This window comes from Hipposideros armiger, unplaced genomic scaffold, assembly GCF_001890085.2.
Source record: "Hipposideros armiger isolate ML-2016 unplaced genomic scaffold, ASM189008v1 scaffold_0, whole genome shotgun sequence".
Classification (NCBI taxonomy): Eukaryota; Metazoa; Chordata; class Mammalia; order Chiroptera; family Hipposideridae; genus Hipposideros; species Hipposideros armiger.
The window spans coordinates 5513051-5519060 of NW_017731350.1; positions in this window are offsets into that span (position 1 = coordinate 5513051).

Here is a 6010-nt window from a genome sequence, read left to right on the forward strand (position 1 = left end):
AGGTGGTAGATGAGGGTAGACAAGATCAAATATATTACAGAATTGTACACCCGAAACTCATGCACATTTATTTGATGTTAAATGTTTTACGTGGCCCAGTGGGGCTTCACTGAAAGAAGAGAAAACCCCCAATGAAACAGCCAGGCTTGGAGGCTAGGATAAATTTAAAGAAAACTGAGAAGACAAAGGAAAGGGACTTGGAGTTTCTATGGGCAGCAAATTGTAGGAAGGCAAATATATGGGGAAACTAATGTTAGAGAAGGACTAGTTGGTAAAGTTTTTGTTTGTGTAGCCTCTTTCTCGGTGCCATCTCGTCTCTGGCGATAAGGTTGTTATTCCTTTCCTGGTATAGGAAGTGGATGGGGGGTGGTAGCTTCACAAGGGTAATTTATGATCTGTTTGCAGGCAGATGGATCACTGCAGAGAGCTCATCTTGTGTCTGCTTTTTCTCAATTGCTTTCAGCTCAAAATAATCCTTCTGCCAGCGTGGTATATTTTAGGTGCATATTTAATCTCCTACACATCCTTCCTCCACTTGCCCCTCCACTCCCCATGGCTGCTGCTCTGGGCTCCCAATTATGATGACCCTTGCCCCCCAGGCAGGGTTTTCGGTCTTGAACTTTGAACTTATATTATTGCTTTTCGATTCCCAAAGGTGGAAGACCAACTGATTTGATGAAGATGAATCCTGGGCAGTGCATTAGTTGAGGTGAACGGGTGAAGGTGTCACCCCTTTGAGAATTGATTTGTATTAAAAATCAATGTCATCAAATTCCAGACTCTTGAGGCAGGTGGAGAAGAATTAAAATCGATATATATGACGGTGGACAGGAAAGGGAGAAGAGCTTTTTGCTTGGGTTCATCATCTCTTTATGCCTCACTTTCCTAAACTATGTAGGGACAGAGTAAAGATTAAATAAGATAACATATAAAAAGTGTGTAGCGCACTCAGTAAATGTTTATCATCATCATCATCATCACCATCCTTCTATTGCTTAATTCCTCAATGGGTCTGAAACTACTTACTGCTTCACAAAAATAACTTGAAAATGTGAACCCAATTTTTCACTTCTTTTCAGCAAAAGCTATCATGGAAATACAAACGTTTTTGGAAAAGGTAACCTCTCTAGAGGCAAACTTTATAAAGTTATATAGATAACTTTTCTGTTCAGTAGAGAGATCAGTGGGTGATGCTAAAAGAAGGTACATTTGTGTGAAGTTCAAGTCATCTCCTAACATGTTTCATTCAAGGTGACACAGGGATAGAACAAAGCCTACAGAGTTAGATGGGTTTATTATAGCCACACTCCACTGCCTACCAGTTATGGGCAATTCATTCATTCTCTCATTGAATCATACTCATCTATGTCTCAATCACTGGTCAGAGTAGATAGATGTCATTGCAGCCCTCGTGGAGCTTTCATTCTAGTGACATAGACACTAACCATGCAAATCAACACACATGCAATTATAATTTGAAATAAAGTCTGAGATGTAAAAATGGGGGGTAGTGGCAGAGGATAATAGGAGAAGAGAGCCCTTAGTGTGGGGTCTCAAAAGGGCATTCTGGGGGTGAAGGGTGAGTAGGAGTAAGTCAGTGGAAGAACAGGGGAGAGAGTTTGATTTTGACCACAAGGCTCTTGGCTAGAGGGAAATTCAGCCTTATTTCAAGGAGTGTTAGCGGGGCCTGCGTGGGACTTAATTACCAATGGAGACTGCAGCTGTTTTCACGTTGTTGAAATTGTAGGCGTTACTAGACCCATTGCTGGATCTTGTTAACACCTTGATGAAGGAGCACATATATTATTACTATATCACAAGTGTACTTTTAGCAGACTTTTTAAACGAGGAGCTTTAGGGTCACAGCAAAATGGAGCAGAAGCTGCAGAGATGTCCCACGTACTCCTGCCAGTCCCACCATAAGCACAGCTTCCTCACTCTCAGAATCCCTCACCACAGTGTGACGTCACAAGTATATTTAAAAAATATTTTGATAATGTGTGTTTTGATTTTATTGGCTCCCTTTGTCATCCTATGCATTTTCTTTTATACATTAACAAACATTCTGAGTGGGGCTCCCTAGGCTTTCCCAGAATGCCAACGCAGCCAAGGCACAATCAGGGTGAAGACAGCAGGCTGTAGGGAGAAGCCAGCTGGAGCCCTGAGACAGGAAGGGAGGGACGGCTGCCCCGGTGCAGCAGGAGTGGTCAGCCAGGACGGGCAGGACAGGATGAGGCCGGGGAGGTCTGAGGGGCCACTAAACTGCCTTGATGGCCACTTTGAGGGCTGGGATGTTCTCTTATGGACCACGGGAAGCAACGGGAGGGTTTTAAGCAGAGATTGATTTCATGATTTGATTTACATCAAAACAACATGAAAACACTAACGTGGCTGCGTCAGCAATTGCAGCCTCTTCTTCATGGTTGCATGTGAGAAAAACAAGCGTTGGTAGAGATGAAATAGGGAGACCTGCGACTTGGAGTGGGCTGAAGGCAGTGGAAATAATACAGCAAAGGGAATGGAGTTCAGGTAGATTTTGGAAGTGAAACTGGAAGCTCGTGGCAGTGAATTCGATGTGGGAGGTGAGGGGAAGAGAAGTGTCAGGACGATCCCACAGCTTCTTACTTCACGGATGGATGACGGCCATTGTCTGCGATAAAGAAGGCTGAGGAGGGACAAGTGGAAGGGGAGTCTTCCCTGTTAGACTTGTCAATTGAGATGCCTGTGAGACATCCAAATGGATGTGTCAAGTAGGCGATTGGATAAATGAGTCTGGAGCTTAAATGAGATCTGGGTTGGAGATATGAATTTGCAGATGCCAACATATAGATGACATTGAAAATCATGGAGATGAATGAGGCTGCTTTAGGCTAGAGTGACATAAAAAAAGGACCTGGACCAGCTCTGTGAAACTTCAAAATTTAGAGATGGTGTAATAATGGATTAATTATCACAGTGATACTACAAGGAGCCAGCATTTATTGAGGTCTTACTATGCTCTAGGAATTGTTCTAAGTGTGCTGCATGTATTTATTCCTTTATTTTCACAACAACCCTATGAAGTAAACTGAGGCACAAGAGATTAAATATGTTGCCCAAGATCACAGTTACTAGGTGGAGGAGTTTAGGGTATGAACCCAGCAAATCTGGCCCCAGAACTTCTTCTCTTAATCCCTGTGGAGTTTGGGACAGAGGACCTAGAGGAGGCAGGAGATATGAGGAAACCAGGAGAGTGATGTTCAGAAAGCTAAGAGTAGACTGTTTTAAGGTGGAGGTGTGGTCAGCCTGGTCAGATACTTCTTAGGTCCGGTAAGATGAGCTGCGAAGAGTAGCCATGGCAAACATGAAGGCTGTAGGCAACACCAGAAAATGCAATTTTGGTGGAGTGGTAGGAGGGTAAGAGTGAGAACTAGTTCGCATGGCTTGAAGAGAGAATGGGCTGAGGGTGTGCAGATGGCATTGTTCTTAACTGTCCCCTGAGGAAAGAATACTTATTTTGCAGGGTAGTTATAGGGCTTGGAAGAAGTATATATAAAGCACAAAACACTGTGCTTAGCACACAATAGGCATGCAATAAATGTTAAACATTTTAACACATGTCTACATAAATTGTGAGGTCACGAAGGTCCACGATATCAGTGACACAGGAACAAGAATATAAATGTTGGACATTTGGTCAGCCAGCACATATAGGTGCAGGCACCATGACATGTTCAATGAGAGTTTAGCATGAAGAAGACAAACTGTATCCTGTGGATGAATGGACAGACTGGTACCAGATGGAAGGCATACCTGTCAAAAGGTAACAAGGCTGTGACATATCAGACCCCACGAGTGTGCAAAAAGGGTGGTTTGAAGGAGTTCAGAGGAGAGCTTTCTGGCTAGGATGGGATGATTCATTTGCTTAGAAAAGAGATGGACTGTGTTGCCAGTATCCCTGTTTCTGCCTAGGGAATGAGGGACTCAGGCAGGTGCAGTGGCTTCGTCCTGAGCCTTGGTAGGTTTCAGGCAAAACTATCAGTCACAAGCATCCCTCCTTGTGTGGCAATAACACTTCACATATAGAAGGAGCTCTCTCCACAGGACTGAAAGCAATTTATAAACAGACCAGAATACATCTCATTACTGCTCCCAACCCAGCCTCCCATCCCGCTGTGACTGATGGCTTGGGCTGGTGGGAAGGAGCCAGACGACCCCGGTGTGACTACAGACAGTGTCAGGAAGCTCCCACAGAAGTGACTGGGAGCTTAGAGTCAGAAAACTGCTCCTCAAATCCCTCCCTACATGGGCGGGCAGGGAAAGCAAGCCTCACTTACTCTTAGATTGTTTAACTGCTTCCTGAAGAAAGGTGGATCAGCCCAGTGCCAGTACCAACTTCTGCCTTCAGAGAGGCCATTGGCATCTTCTTTGTCCTTGAGGCTGTGTGATTGATGACTGAGAAGAACTGGGCTGCTTTACATTCTCATAGAGGACAGCCCCTCCCTAGATCCTTGCAGTGTTGCTGGGACCCCTGACCTTGACAAGAATACTGTGTGTGCACGCGCGTGGGGGGCGGGTGAGTAATGGAGAAGAGCCAAATGGGTCATGGTGGGTGGGCTGCGTGACAGAGCTCCGGAGCCTCCAGGAACCGGGGGCAGTTCACGTGATGCACACGTATCCAGAGCTGACCACAAGCCCTGTGCTCATTTGGAGTGCTGTCTGGGTTCTGAGTCATTTGGAACTTGCCTTGGTTTGTCTGCTATTAGCACATTGCTCTTCACTAAGTAGTCTTTTTCACACAATTTATATAAAACCATCTGTAAGTATGTGGAGTGTACTTGGTAATTCCTGCAGAATCTCTGAGTGCTGGGTAGAGTCTTCGGAGGGGGCTAAGCGAGTCAGGCCTGGGACAGACTGTGCAGAAACTTGCAGGTACGCAAGAATGTCTATTGTGTGGAATTAAAGGGAAAGTATTTTCTCTCTCTCTCTCTCTCTCTCTTTACCCCTCCCCGCCCTCTTCTTTTTCTCACTATTCCATCTTCTCCTAGCCTGCCCAGCCATCATTCAAGGCCCAGATTAAGTTCTGCGTCTTCTAGAAAGCCCACCTTGGTAATTTTTTTTGCAGTTGTCTTTTATTTCATTTATTTTTATTGAAGCAAAATTTACATGATGTAAAATTAGCCATTTTAAAATGAAAACGTTAGTGGCATTTAGTGTATTCAGTGCTTGCAATTACCACCTCTATTTAGCTCTGCAACCTGTTTATCACCCCAAATGAAGCCCTGTAATCATCAAACAGTTACTCTCCACTGTCTGCCTGCCTCCACTCCAGCCTGGCAACCACCAGTCTAACTTCTGTCTCGATGGATTTACCTATTCTGGTTATTTCACATAAACAGAACCGTATAGTAATATAGGACTTTCTGTGCTTGGCTCCTTTCAGTTAGCATAATTTTTTCTAGGTTCATCCCTGTTATCACATGTATCAGCAATTTATTCCTTTTTGTGGTTGAATAATGTTCCATCATATGTCCAGCAGATCCTCAAATAAAACTGTTTCCTTATAAAGTTGTTGGGATACCATAGGAACATAACTCTTGTTTATATCCATCAGCCTATGGTAACATTGGGCTCATTATATATGTTTCACTTAAAGTCACAGAACTGATCAAAGACGTTAAGTGAGGATTTACTGTATTTTCCATAATTAATTTATCAGTTAACCTGTTGATGGGCATTTGGGTTATTTGCTGTTTCCACCATTTTGCTATTGTTAATAGTGCTGCTATAAACACTTCTGTACGTTTGTTTCAGTACTCATTTTTCATTTCTTTTGGGTATTTGCTTAGGAGTGGACTTGCTGGGCCGTATGGTAATTCTATGTTTAGCTATTTGAGGAACCACAAGATTGCTTTCTATGGCAGCTGTACCATTTTGCGATCCCACCAGCAAACCTTGGTCACTTTATTTCATAGTAATTGTTCTACAAAGGAAATTATTACATTTTTAGCTGTGTTAGATGCCTTCTTGG